The following is a 15,669-nucleotide window of genomic DNA, read 5'->3' as shown; positions in this document are numbered from 1 at the left end:
CTTTTTTGCTTTTCAAGTGAAGTGTAGAAATAAATGTGACTAACCATATCATTAAACAAGCAAAGTAAACCACATTTTCACCTGAAAACTTGGTACTTGCTTTTTGATTTTTGTGTGGTTTGTTTGGTTTTTTTGTTCTGAAATGAAGAACATTTGAAAGTTTATTTGTGCTCTTTGTTTCTTGACTGTCAACTACAGTGTTGGCCTTATAAGCAAATGAGGATGCCACTGCTTACTATGTAGTGCAGGAGCTGATGATGATGATGAAAGAAGTTGAAGCTAGAAGGGACAATAAAAAGTGTTATGAGGTCAAGCTGGAATGATTGTCTTGTTGCTTCCTCAGAAATCCCATGTACATTAGCAGATGAGTTGGGACACCTTCCCATCTTAACCACAAACCAAGAGCAATCTGAGCAGACGCTTTCTGCATAGAGTGTAATGATGAGGGACTTGCGATCTAACACCACCCATGGGACACGAAGAATTTGTCCTATTGAATTGAAGGTCCCAAGAATTGAAGGTTCAATCTTCATTTGAGTTAGAACCTGTAGGAGCTGGGGAAAAGTGATCTTAATTTTAAAGGTTGCAGTTCTCAACAGCAGAAAGACTGATTGATGGATTGATTGATTTCTTATTTTAATATTTTTAAGAAATTTTTTTATTTAGGGAAATGAGTGTTGTATCTTACAATACTCTTGCTTAAACAGCATATACATAAACTTGAGAGTATTAAGTGAAGCTGTTTATAATTTTCACACATATATTTTCATATGTATATTTTTCTGATCACCATTAGGATTATTACCAGTGTTGCTCCTGCACTCTTGTCATGGTTTAATCCCAGCCAACAACCAAGTCCCACTCAGCCATATGTTTACTTCCACACCAGTGGGATCAGAGAGAGAATTGGAAGGGTAAAAGCAGGAAAACTTGTGGGCTGACATAAAGACAATTTAACAGGAAAAGCAAAGCAAGGAATTCATTTACTGCTTCCCATGGGCAGGCAGGTGTTCAGCAATCTTCAGGAGAGCAGGGCCCCATCACAAGCAACAGGTACTTGGAAAGACAAACATCTTCAAACATCCCTCCTTTTCCTTCATCCCCTCAGCCTTACATACTGATACATATGATAGGGAATATCTCTTTGGTCAGTTTGGATCACCTGTCCTGGCTGTGTCTCCTCCCAACCCCCAAATCCCTCTCCAGTATGGCAGTACAAAAGCAGAAAAGGTCTTGTCTCTGTGCAAACCCTGCTCAGCAGTAACAAAAACATCTCTGTTGTATCAACCCTGTGTTCAGCACAAATCCAGAACATAGTCCCATGCTGGCCAGCATGAAGAAAATTAACTCTACCCCAGCCAACACCAGCACAACTCTGTACCACTTTGCTCTGAAATTGGTATCTAGTTCAAAGCAATTTGCTAAAGGCAGAGTGGGAACTGATCCCACAGGATGGAATATACTGGAGCTTCCTGGTTTACAGATAAAGTTTTTACCTATTTACACTTTGGCCATTCCCCTTAGCACTTAATTTAAATTTTACCTCTTTCTCTTTCAGTAGATGAGTTTTGTGCTGTTGTGAGAGCTATGAAACAAGAAGTATGCAGCCTGATAGCTACCATACTGTCCAAAAATACCTTCTATATATTGATTTATACAGCACAAAATGTGCATCTATAAATACATGTATGTACATATATATCCATCTATACACAAGTGAGACAACTCTGTATTTTTTATGAAAGATCAAAGCATATGTTTGGTTAAAAGAAATGCAGGTCTTAAGACATACTAATACTGGGAGCTACAGGAAGTCTTGTTGGATCAAAAAGGGGAAGCAACATGTGCAGTGTTTTAGCCAGTTTCCTTTGCAAAGGCATACGCCCAGATCAGGTGTGTAATGAACATGTCAGAAACCTGATTTGTGCATTTATTTTGGAAATAGTTGCATATGCAGTCACTTCAATGTTCACCATTCTGTTCTGCCTCTGCAAATGAGATGACAGAAGTTTCACATCTTGTGCTGTCTAGACATCTTCTGAAATTCAGTCTTAAATTTGGTAAATACCTTTCTTGAATTAAGGGTCTTTGACAACTTCTGTATTTATTTTTGATAGAGTGATTGTCTCTTCTCTTGTTTGGCTATACACACAACCACACACCCACACCCTCCCCCCTCCCAGACCACCTCCCCCAAACCTGTTTAAGTAAATGTGTTCTAGAAACTTTGTAAAGATAAAATGTAAATTACTATTATTCAGACTGGCAGGTTATTTTAAACAATATTGTCTTATAATTCAAGCTGTGCAGATGCTACCTAGAATGTCAGAATAGCCTCTGCAATCAAAAACTTGATGATTCATGATCTCTGTGTCTTTTAGAGACTTTTTGTAACACAGGGCAGGACTGGGAGTTTAAGTTTCGAAGGAGCATTGTTAATCTCAGGATAATTCTATATTTATATCCTTTTTTTTACGGAGGTTTTCTACTTGGGTGATTAAAGCATCAAAACCTGCTCTGAGGCTAGCTCTATTTCAGGGCTCTAAAGAAACTCACCACTGAATGAAAATCATTTCAGGAACAATTAGAGAAAAGGTCCGCATAAATTCTTCCTGTATCTAGGGCATTAGCATCACCCAAGTGTCTCTTGCTTACAGTACGTTGTGACAAAGTAAAAGCTATTTCAGCTGTTATACTGTGATGGCTGTTATTTATGGAACATAAAAGGATACTGAAATACAAAAGGGTTTGAAAAGACCAGGGTAAGATCAGATAAAAAAAAATGAGAGAGAAACAGGCATCTTGGGATGGTAACAACCCTGCCATGTACTGACAGGGAGGTTGTATATTTTTAGAATATACTGAAAGGAATGGTGCTTTTACTTAGGTTTTTATGGTTTACCATGAGATGCAATTTTCTGGCCTTATATGCAGTTGTAACAAAAGTCAGAGAGATTTTATGATAGCTGCCAGAGTTCATAAATGATGGCATACACTAAAATATTTATAGAACTGTAAAATCTTGATTTCTCTCTGGTTTAGCAGATGGGGTCCTAAAACTGGTTCCCAGATTGTCACATTTCTTTACCCTTTGATGACAATGAAGTCTGTTATCACTTTCTTTCCCCCTCTGGAAAGCAAGTTCACTAGTGTAATCAAGTTCATACTTCTATCCAATTATACACACCAGGATCTCATGAATTAAGATGTGTCAGCCATATAAGATTTGTAATTATTCAAGGCAAAGGGCCTATTGTTAAACACCAGGATCTGAGGAGCCTTGCCATGTCTCTGACCAATGACCATTGACTCATGTTAGTATAATTGCTGGTAAAAATCTGCTTCCTGGTCATTAGGCTGCATCCACACAGCACAGACAAATGCTACTTATACAACAGAAATGGTGAACTTAGGTGCCTGCTTGGTACAAAGCAGCAATATACCACAGCTATTTGCTTCTCTTCAGGATGTTTTGTTGTCCTCAGAGAAAATCCCTGTAGCACTGATAAACTCAGCTGTACTTCAGAATGAAAATTGATGGTTGGGGTAGCAGAAGCAGAATAAACAATCTCTGAAGCAGAATTTTTCCATTGCTGATCAGGATTTACTCCACATTAAAAGATTTTTCATTAAAATTGGAGATGCTGAAGAGAAAACACCAAGTAATGTCCCTTCTCTATTGTATGTTCATGAGAGAGTTTCTAGGCTTTTTGCAGATAGTCAATGAATGAACGTGCAGTACCTACATATATACATATTTTATTGCAATAATTGTCTGAATATTTACAAGATAGAAAAGTAAAACAGGACTTTGGGTCCCATCAGTCCAGAAAAGCTGGAAATATCTTCACTGCTGAACTTAGAGCATCAGGCAAAGTATAAATTAACAAAACAGGGAATCAAGAAGGGAGGATCAAGAGACGTAAAAATGGAGTGACAAATATTTTTTTTAAAGCTCAAAGTCATCTCAATCTCGTGTCATGTTTCTGTATTTAAACAAATACAAAAATATGAACACCAAAATAATTAAGAATCTAAATGCATTTTGATTTTGGCATATTATTAATAGTATCTACTGGCATTATGCCTATAGAGGTGGAAGACATGACAACCAGGGCCACATACCTGAATGCCACGGAGAATTGTAGCAAATTTGAATACTAGGGTTCAGAGTTAGTTCTTCTAAAAGATCCCAGTGCAAAGCACAGCTTCACCAACAGAAGCAAATCCATTTGTAATGGCTGAGAATGTGGACAAGGTAATGGGTGGGATTATTCTGGGATTTCCTTAAAATGATTTGTATGGGGTTTTTTTTAAAACGGAAAAAAGCTTTATTTCTTAGCTTACAGTTCCTAGTTGCCTGACTTCCCACCTTTTGGGTTTTCTATTCCTTTTTCTATTTTGATCAGTAGAACAGAAGAACAAATAAATGATGAATAAAAAGAGAACAGGGAAAACACAGAAGTTAGAGAAATATCTCCTATTCAGATTCCGTAAGCAGAGCTTTTATGCAAACTGCAGTGATTAGTATTTTCATTTATGTAGGAAATATTTATTTCTTCAATAAAGTGACTTGTTTCCAAAAACACTGTATTTTTTCCTCTCTCTACCTCTCTCCTTCTCTCTTTTTATGTGTCTCCTAGCACCTTTTTGTCTTAGAAAAACCCATGACTTTTTAAAATAGCTAGAATAACAACAATAAATAACAATGTCTCTTATTTTTTTATGTCATTTATGAAAATTATCTTATTGAGTATTTATAAGGTTTGGTCTATTTGTGTGGATTTGAGGATTACTTTTACCAGATGGCCTTATCTAGACATTGTTTTCCTTTAACTTCTGCATACATTACCTCACCAGCTTGATTTCAAGTCAGACATTAGGTATTGACGCATAAGGTATTGGGAAAAGAGCTGGAAATTCATTGATGGCTGCATTGCCAATGGAAACCTATCTTTGATATGCTGGTGAGTTTGGTTTGGTAGGAAAACCTGAGGCTGTTAAGTTCATTTTCATTCACCTGTTGTCTTTCGGAGGTAGAAATAGACTGTTAGATGATAGGCAGCATTCCATGTGTTGCACAGAATGTGTGCAGTTGTGTCTTTCTTACGAAGGAGACTTATGACCACATGAGAACCAAAAATGCCTGACCATTGGCTCTAAATCTGCTTGTCAGAGCTTTCAAACATCTTCCAAGTGGCACTGATGGTTTCTTATTTTTATTCCTTATTAGAAAACAGAGTGTGAAGTCTGAATTATAGCTGTGATACCGTAAGTACTGAATACCTCTTTATCCAGTGGTTGATAGGGGGACATACTCATCATCAACAGTAGGAGAACTGCAGGAAAAGTAGGAAACGCATCTTCCTTTGGGAGAAGATGGGTTGAGACTGGCGCTAGTCAGCCAGGTTTCTTTGATGTGGTAAGAGTGAAGACCCATACACCTAGCTTCCATTTCTTCAACTGTACTTAATTAATTCTTGGGCATGGACTCTGAGGTCATGAACATGTGTATCTGGCATACCTTTTTAAAAATTATGTTCAGTTTGGGCATATGAACCTGCAAACCCCAAGCTGTATACAGTTTCTCCACCTTGAGCAGGAACTCCCAAAAAAACCCCAACAAACCCAGCTCCTTTTTTGTGTTAGTCTGCATCTCTAGTGAACAGCAAGGTAACTTCTGTAGAACTCTCCATTTTATGACCCCAAATACATTCTTCCTGCATCCTAGCTGCTTGTCTGAATTAAAGTTGATTGAACTTAATTTCTAGCCTAAACAAGTTGCTTGGTTCCACTAAAGAGAAGGCCAGCACTGCCAGAGGATGACTCGTCCCATCCTGAAATGCATCTTATATAATTTGCTTAGATTATTTGATGGGAATTCAAGTAATTTATGTCAAGTAAGAAGAATATTTTTAGGTCTGAGATGTGTTGGAAAGTCTAAGGTTTAACTTCTTGAAATACTATATGATCTTTTTATCATTCTGGATACCCTGATTGCTGTGCAATTTACAGTGTGGTATTGTTCACTTGAGGCATTAAAATAAAGGGTGCTATACATTAGAGCTACTATGACACTATTTTAATTGTAAAAATAGATTTTGATATTTGGCTTTGCATGCTTTTTGCCTTGCTTTCCTCGGCCTTTAGTGATCTTCTTCACAGTAAGGTACTGATTGTTCATGAAATACTATATAATAATTGTATATAATAGTACTGTATAATGTAGAAGAATGAAGTATATAAGATTAGTATAAAGTAGCATGTAATACACAATATTCTGTGTATATAATTATGGAAAATTTGTTACTGAGCCTAATACCTGCTTTTGTTTGACATAGTTTTGACAAAAATCTTATTATTTTTGCATAATTTTTAATTTTGATCTGGAACATTACTACTCTCAGCCATGCACACACTCAAAAATTATGAAGTGTCTGGATCTTTCACAATAAAAGAGCCATATACATGGAAAAAATACTGGAACCTAAGAAAATCCTCAAAAATATCTGTCATAAAAATATAAGTAAAACCAGAAAAAAATACTTTAAAGGTATTCAAACTAATGCTACAGTATTGCTTTGAAATACAATGTGCTATTTCACAGGTGGTGCATATTTTTCACACTTAGGTCTAGATGCCTTAGAACAAAACTTTGTATCACATGATATTTCATGCTTGTGCTATGAGGTGTGAATTCAGCCCCTGGCGCATGGTGTGACAAGAAAGTTTTTCAGCTTCAGCAGTACAACTGGAACAGATAATGTGATGAAATGTACTAGACTATGTGTGTTTGGGCGGTTGTGTGTTCAAAAAGTACAGGTGCAGAACATAGGGAATTTTGAGAGAATAAAGTATTATGAAATGTCATTGTATATCTTGACAGGAATTTTTAGCATTGTAACTGTCATGCAAGAAAAGTCTGTCAGTCTTCCATAAAATCCTGAAACATTTGTAAAATTGCTTTACATAGTTTATTGTGGTCAATACGGTATGGAAAATTAAACAAAGTGTTCTTGCTGGAAGCTAATGAGAAAGTATGAATTGAGTGCATTTCCTCCCATTGGTGTAGCTCTAGGTTGATGTTCTTACTGTGTGCTAGAATTACCACATTCTTTTCGTAACACATTTGTAGGTGGTGAGATACTAAACATGATAGTGAGATTATCTTAAATAAAAATTTGAGAGAAAAAACTATACAAAAGCCTGCAAAGTGGGTCATAGGCTTCACAGTTATGGTCAAAAAATTATTTTAGATTTGGTGGATAAAACCTTGGTCCCAGTGAAAGTTTTAACGTTGACCTCAATTGAGATTAAATGCACAGGGAATGCATGCAGCCAGTGACTTCAGAGGTATCCACAACCACACATAGGAGGGGGAAAAAATTGCCCATCTATGCTCACCGTGTAACTGATTAAATAATGTCTCTGGACACTTTTATTTTGAACATGACTAGAGGTGAAGTCATTACATTTCAACCAGCAGTGAGGTGAAGCCCTCACACTCAGTCTAACAGGAAACAAGTCTCCTAGACAGAAGCATCTGATTATTCCAACCATTTTTATAAAGTTCAGCAAATCTGTTCTTTTGCTGGATGTACAGTCCTTTCTTTGCCAATATTTCCCAGCCATCCCTGGGAACAGTGCATGGCTGGTAAATCAACACAATTATTATTCTATTCCATAGGACATACAGTGATTCACATTTATATGCCAACATTTTCTTCCTTGTTGTCCCGGCAAGAGCTGGGAAATGATTTATAAGGATGCAGAAGTGCTGGCACAGATGTTATACAGCCTCAGCATGTTTGCAGTGCACAGCGTGGCAGACTATTCTGGAAGTGTTGATGCACAGGTAGGGCAGGAGGCAGCCTGTGTGCCAGCGGTGCCCTCCCAGTTCCCATGTGGGGCAAACTCTGGCCCTGCTGCTGGCAAACATATTTGGCATCCATCTTCCTAACAGGTCATTTCTGCATGCTGCACTTTGGGGAGGAGGATTGTTTGGTTCTTGTAATTAGTTGCTTCTGTTGAATTTCTAATGGACCTGTGGGCCATAAAAATCTATCTGTTGTGGAACAGTTGGCAGCTCCATTTTGCAAGTCTACTTTTTTTTCCCCTCTCTTCCCTGCCTATCACCCCCACAGAGGAGGCTTGGAGACTGACTGGATACACAGAATAAAAATGTATTTTGCTACGGGAACTATCTTCCTTCTTCTTCAGAAAGCTTGACACTATTGGGAAGTTTTGTTTTTGCATGTAAGTATTATCAGAGCAAATGAAGACAATCAAATCACTAAAACACTTCCAAGGACAGGGCATCCAGAACTTCTCTGGGCAACGTCTTCTAGTGTCTAACTACTGAGATTATTACTATTAAGATGATTAAAAAAAAAAGGTTCTACATAGGACATAAGTCAAGGCAAAATATTACATTCCTCTCATCAGGATTAAAAATAGATACATAAAACTGAAGCACAAAAACAAAGTACTGTAACTCCTGATTTCATGAATATTGGTATAAACTTGAGGAGATTAGTCCTCCGTGAGCTTCAAAAAACAAGGGCCTAGATTTTGGGGACATTACTGCTGGAGAGATTACTGCTTTAATGCAGTGGGTCCATTTTAGGCTTGGCAGAGTAGGCTACAAGACTTAAGCATACAGGGTTTAAGTAATTTGGTAGAGGAGCAGTGATGATGATGATGATGATGATGAAAACAAAGGGAGGGAATTATATCTTAGGCATGGAAATTATGCTCTACCCTGCCCAGAGTCAAACTTCTGCAATGGCTATGTGGCTTTAACTTAGGGAAGAACTTTGGTCCACATGAGGATGAAATTAAATAGTGCAACAAGGATGGGCTCATATTTGGGGCAAATCCCCTCCCTCTCGACTATGCACAATCCCACCACAGGTGGTAGATTGCACGCACTTATATTAGGACTAATATTTTCTTTCTGATGGCTGGGTATAGTGAGCAAAACAGGCTTTAGTGACTCCCCATAGTAGTAAATAACCTCCCTGTGGGTCCTCTAAAATATCCCAACTCCTTCATTCAGCACCGAGAGATCTCCAAACACTTAGTCCATAAACAACCCAAGCATTTTAACGCACTTTCCTCCTTCTCCCAGGGGATGTTCTTGGCTTGTGTTCTCTGCCTTTATTACAGCTTTAATCTTACGACGTGAACTGGGACTTGTTTACATTTTTATTTTTAAAGGGTTTTTTTGTGTATGTGTATGTGTGAGTGCATGCACTAAAGATCTAAATTGACAGATGCCTTTTTGTAGGACTGAAATGACATATCTAAGTTTTACTGCTCTCTTCCCTGTATTTGCATTTTTAATTACTTGCATCATATTTTATTAGTGTTTTACCTGATGAAGAATTCCAACTAATTAATTTCACCTGGAATTATATGTAGATATAGGAAAAATTATCCTTGGCCATTTGTGGAGACCAGCTGTGTATTAAGAATATCTGATCCCCATTTGAAAGATTAAAGAAAAAAAGTAATCAAGAGCAAACAGCTGATTGTAAAAGCTAGTCCCCTTTTTTTCTCAAGCCCTAAAGATATTATTATTGGCAAATATCCTTTATTACTCACCCTGTATACTACACATTAACTCAGAAGTTCTAACTGAACATCATTCAGTCAGATGACTTTTTCTTCAACGATTTCAGCCTTAATTTGTAGTAAAGTTAATGTTGTTCCACCCATATGCAAAGACTCATTTATTTCCATTCCAGCATGACTCACAGAGGTATAACTTCCCTTTGACCAGCTTTTATTTTTTTCCACTCTAATTTTTTTTTTTCTATGTGACATTAGGAAAGGGGAAAAAAATTGATTAGGAATGTAGGCATTTTATGAAAAGCTACCTGTAGAGGAAGAGGAAAGAAGAAAAGAGAATATGAAATGTGACCTGATCCTGCAACACAGCTGAACACACACACACATGCACACGTGCACATACACACTTTCTCTCCATGGATATTTCTGGTTTGATTCTTTGTCTGTACTGACAACAGATGGTGTTTTAATAAAGTCCAGTAGGAATATTACTGTGAGTAAACAATCCAACGCATGCCAATTTCATAATTGCTGGGTACTGATACAGCCTCTTACCTGATGAATCCAAATTGGGAGGAAACCAACTGTGCACACACCTACTGGCAGCAGCCAAATCCGCAGCTGTGGTATGCTCCAGCATTGAGCTTCACCACGGAAGGTAAATTGCAGCTCCAATCATCTTTCTTGGCACCAGGCTAGGGGAACAGCTGCCATCTGGCCTGTCATCAAAGTATGGTCACCGAGTTTCTGGGAGATGAAATAGCTTGCTTTTTTACCTTGACATGCACAAAGATTGCAATCTTCATCTTTACAGGTATCTCTTAAAATAACATTCTTGGCTTCCTAAGCCAAAGATTTACCAAGTGGGATTTTCTTCTTTAAGTGATTCCCACGCCTATAGGGACTTGAAGTCTAAACCTGTTATATGCTAATTAAAGATTCACACCCACATGACTTGTCAAAGAGATAAATCTTACTCATTTGTTTTCATCATTAACAGGGAAAAAAAAAGTAAGTAAGTAATACCATGCCTTACATTAGCAGATTTATGTGGAAACGTTTGTTTTTAATAGAAGTTGAAATGCAGTTAGAAGCATTATTCCCACCACTGTTGATATAACCCAGTATGGAAATTGCAACTTGGCAGAAAAGAAGGAGGTGAAAGGCAAAAGAGGGAATTCAAATATTCAGGACCAGCATTCCAGCTAGAAGTAACTGTATAGACAGCACTCAGCAAATGACTGCTTATTAAGTGCATTACGTGATCATTATTTATATATGCAGTCCTTTAAAGATACTCTTCAAGTTCAAGATTAAATCACAGAAGAAGGAAGTGAGTCCCCTCCTCTATGTCAGCATTTAAGTGCTTCATTTCTGTTAGTTCCTAGCAGGCCCCAGTGCTGCACATCTACACATTAGAATAAAAACTTTATTTCCATTAGTAATTTTCATACTGAGGAATTAGTCTTTAAATTCCATGCAAGAGACAAATCTAAACTGAAATTTTATTTCAGCTTAGACTGGGACACTGACATCCCAGATAAACCTTAAATAAATTAAAATACCTGTTTAAAAACTCCAGTAAATGTAATTTCAGGTAATTATTTTATCAAATTGCTTCATGTTGGTGACAGCTAAGTATACTTTTTTGCATTATTGCCTTGATATATTGTATCATTGTCTTTCAAGATATTTTTACATCAGTGAATCTGTTTTCAGATGGCAAATTAATATCCCCGAAAAATTTTCAGCTGTGATATTATTCACAGGCCTTTCAGAGATCAAGATTTTTGCTTAGTGAAATAATCTTCACAGGCTCTTAGCATGAGAGAAGAACTACTTTGCTCTGGATTTAGAAATTCTATTGAATTCAGAACTTGTGATTGTGGTTCACTTTTTCCTCAGTAAAGGTTTTGTGCAAGAATTTAGGAGAGGCGGAGAAGGCTGCTCCTCCCACTTAAATGCCTGCTTTGGAATTGCAAGGTTCTGCTCCTGTCTGAGAGTTTGCAGTAGTGGTTGCCTGAGGGAGATCAGTGGATGTGGATACTCAAATAAGGAGTCATGCTGCTGCACCCAAGCTTTTTCTTACCAGACCACAGAAAGTCTGCATGGACTTCTGTTGGCACATGAGGTTAAAAAAAGTGTGCATACATGTTTTGTGGACCACAGTTTTGTGGACCCATCTACTGAAAGACATTCATGCTGAATACCTTTATGATGATTAGTTCGGCTGTCAGTGCTGGGCTGGGTTAGTTTTGCATATGCTTTCTGTTTTGTGGTGTTCTCCCTACAGATAGGCTAAACAACACTTTTTGCCTTTTTAATTCACTACTGACAATATATTTCTAAAAAAAAAAAGAAAAGGCAGGTGAATAGGGGTGGATAAATGCTAGAGGAATAGTTATTTCATACATGCAAAGTAAATGTACAAGGAAGTGTTTTGGCAAGAGCTACCGTGCTATTCAGTACCTCCAGCAGAAATGAACAATATCTCTAAGGGAAAAAAGCTTGGTGGAGCTCCAAGACACGTGTTCATAGTAGCTGCCTGACACAGCAGTCTGCCTGCACAGTGCTGCTGATGGTCAAAATGAAGCTGTTGTATGGAAATGCTTAGCAACTTTCTGCTGGAAAAAAACTGCTCCCAAAGAAGTTTACGTAGAAGACGAAAAATGTTCCCTGTGGGTTTCTCTAGCTCTGAGATTGGCAGACCTGGAGATGTTGGAAGGTGTTGACCTCTCTGTCACAGCTTGGCCACACCCACACCTGGGTGGCATTTCAACACAGTAGCTGCCGGCTGAATTGGAATCTCCATCAGCCCATGAAATTTCAGGTTTTCTGTGGAAGGAAAACACTGCAATGCTTCCAAAAAATCATGGGGGCTGTGAGATGTGGTGGCTTCAGCTGTGAAGCGAAATTGGATGCCTGTGACAGAACTGCTCATCCTGTCCCTTTATTCTTTCTGTTACCAAAAGCTGGGATCTGAAGAATTAGAAATTAAGAGTCAGGTCAAGTCATCTCCAGAAAATATTCCAGTCAGGATTATATGTTGCAGTGACCCATTTTTTGAAAGCCCTGAGAACAGGGAGTGGACATGTGAAGGTAGTACGTGCTATACACTGACAAACACTGATTCACAAAAATTGTATTTTCGTTTAATTGAGAGCAGAGGTTGCGAAATCACTTTCTACTCCAAGACCTGGGGCTCTAAACATTGACTTATAGAAGAACAACTTCATTTGGCCCAGAGCCAAAGCAGAAACAATGATAGAATCTGAAAATGGATGGGAGAAGCAGTCATAAATCTAGTACTTAAGCAAGGATTGATCCAGCATAGTGATGAGAGGTGTTTATCTCATCCATCAGCCAACCTTGAGATCACCTGACCTGCAATCCATTCAATCCTGTACAAGAGCTGTTGTCCATGCCTTTTCAATATCTGATAACATTTTTAGGCTTATGTATAGGATGCAAGATTCAAAGTAAGTTTTGCTGTGATTTTCTGAAAGAACTGCTTATTTTATAGGCAGTTATACGTTCCTATCTCCTCCCACTTTCATGGAAACTTGTAGCAGATTCCTGGCATCAGTAGCCGCTGGAAAAGGGTTAACATTTTTAACACCAGAAAGTCAGCCTTAGTTTTCCATAAGTCAATCCAATGCTGTCAAATATGATGACCTTTTTTGTTGGAATGCCATTTACAAGTATGACTAAATTATTGTGTAAAGCTGAATTGATACCTAAAGTAGATATATATTCCTCTAAAAGAAATAGAAGATATATTACCTTACCCTTCAATGCTCTAACCAACACTCGGGCTTCAGAGGGAATGGAGGGTGCCCATTCTCATTGTTCTTTAGAACAACTTTCTGAAAAGACTTTACAGCCTGAGTATTTTTTTTTTTGGTATACAAGTATCCTGTTTCCTTTGGTTTAGGTCCATTTTCACAGAATCACAATATCATCTAGGTTGGAAAAGGCCTCCAAGATCATCTAATCCAACCTTTGACTGATCACCACCTTTTAAGCTAGACCTCATCGCTGAGTGCCATGTTCAGCTGCTTCTTGAACCCGTCCAGGGATTGATGATTCCACCAACTCCCTGGGCAGTCTGTTCCAATTCTTAACCACCCTTTCAGGGAAAAAATTCTTCCTGATGTCCATCTTGGACTTCCCCAGGCACATCTTGAGGCCGTTTCCTCTTGTCCTGTCACTTCTTACCTGTGAGAAGAGACTGACCCCCACCTGGCTACAGCCTCCTTTCAGGTAGTTGTGGAGAGTGGTAAGGCCACTTCTGAGTCTCCTTTTCTCCAGACTAAACACCCCCAGTTCCCACAGCTTCTCCTCATAGGACTTACTCTCTAGACCCTCCACCAGCTCCATTGCCTTTCTCTGGACTTGCTCCAGCACATTTCCGGCCTACTCAACTCTTGCTGCACAGGTCCAGAAGAAATGTTGTCACTACTTTACCTAGAAGAACTTTCTTATGTTTATTTGTGGCTCAACTGCAATATTTAGAGCTTTTTGAAAAGACATTATCAGAGTTACACAGGCACTGAAAAAAGCTTTTCTTTACTCTGACTGGCTCCCATTCAGTCACACCTCCTCCACACATGTGGCCATGTTGGTAAAGATAGTGTACATTTCACAGCTAAACAGGGAGGTATTTCAAATGGTAAATTCAATCTCCAGCCCAGAAAAGGGCATGATTAGTTTTAAGTACATCAATATTGCTTAAAGGCAACTGGACTGTTTGGATGGATGAACTGAAATATGTGCTTAGAAGTGAAAAGCTCCACAAAACCAGTAAACAACTTAATGACATGCAAGACCAGTTCTCTTTTAAAAACAACAGAAAAAATCTCTAAACAAAACGAAACCAAAAAACCCCGAAACAAACAACAATCCCCCCACCAAAACAGCCTCAGACCAAGACTTTTTTCAAGCCAGCTCAACACCCAGCATGGAGGTGAGATTTTTCCAAAGAGCTCAGCTCCCATTTATGCTCTTAAATACAGGCCAGATTTTTATAAATGCTCACAATCTAGTGTTTAGAGCTCTTAGGACATCTGGACACTTATTTCTATGCCAAAGCTAAAGCCTTCTAGAAATCTGGTCCCAATTGTGGATGCTTGGTTCTTTTGAAAATCTCACCCCATGGAAACTATTTTTATAATGGCATTTCTTTTCCACAAAAGGAGAAGCCATGAAATGTAATTATTTGATGTATAATGTCCACACGTCAAATATAATTGATGTCACTTTTTCTTTTGCCTGTTAAAAGTCACAGACAAAATAGTATTTTCTGCTGCTCCTCCAAGCATTTGGGGCCTATATGCACACAGATAGTTGAAATAAAGTTTTATTCTGTTATTACATGATACTGCTTCGAGATTGAAACTAAAGGAGGAGTCACATTTAGGAAGAAGCAGGGAAAAGTTGCACTTAATGAATGGATATCATAGTAAGACTTGAGTTTGTTCTGTTGCTTGTAACAAAGAGTCAAGTGTCTTAGAAATAATCACAGAAAGAAAAAAAATATTTATCTGAGATGGCCTTACGACTAATCAAGCTACAGAATCTTCTTTTCCCTTGCAAATGTAACTGACCCTTTAATTTTCATACTTACCCCTCAAAGTCTATGTTTATAATTGCTATCCTGCTCTGAACAAAGACTAGCCAAGATACCCTGACAGAAGCATCTTTACTGCTCTCCGCAGTACTGCCTATCCCATTGGGGCTGCTACTGCCTCTGCACAAGCAGAATCCAAGTATCTAAATATTAGATATAAACATAGCAGCACCATTTAACAGCCACTCACACAAAGGATGAATAAGCATCCTTAAGTGTCTAAACAGCCTCATTTTTACAGAATCCACAATGGAGGTTCCAGCAGGGAGCTTGCTAGAAGGTTAAAAGGTCTCATTTTCCATCTGAAGAGACACGTAATGAAAATTAAGTAGCATCCTAATGCATCAACTGCTGTGTCTTTCTCTACCTCATTCCTTACCAATAATCATAGAGTCATAAATACTGGAGTTGGAAACCATGCAAGTCATCTCCTTGCCCAGGCACAGACATTCCCTCCAGTGACCCTC

At 38.3% G+C, this 15,669-nt stretch overlaps 1 long non-coding RNA gene across 1 annotated transcript in view; it reads right to left on the bottom strand.

Moving 5' to 3' along the window:
• The window catches only part of LOC108449785, a 54,901-nt gene that overhangs the window by 14,248 nt on the left and 24,984 nt on the right, over nucleotides 1-15,669 (bottom strand). The window contains exon 3 of the long non-coding RNA XR_001866073.1: nucleotides 10,129-10,320. This is a non-coding gene — a long non-coding RNA (uncharacterized LOC108449785). The remainder of the gene's footprint in view (nucleotides 1-10,128; nucleotides 10,321-15,669) is intronic.

This window comes from Corvus brachyrhynchos, unplaced genomic scaffold, assembly GCF_000691975.1.
Source record: "Corvus brachyrhynchos isolate BGI_N302 unplaced genomic scaffold, ASM69197v1 scaffold100, whole genome shotgun sequence".
Lineage (NCBI taxonomy): Eukaryota > Metazoa > Chordata > Aves > Passeriformes > Corvidae > Corvus > Corvus brachyrhynchos.
This window is presented reverse-complemented; position numbering and strand designations above follow the sequence as displayed.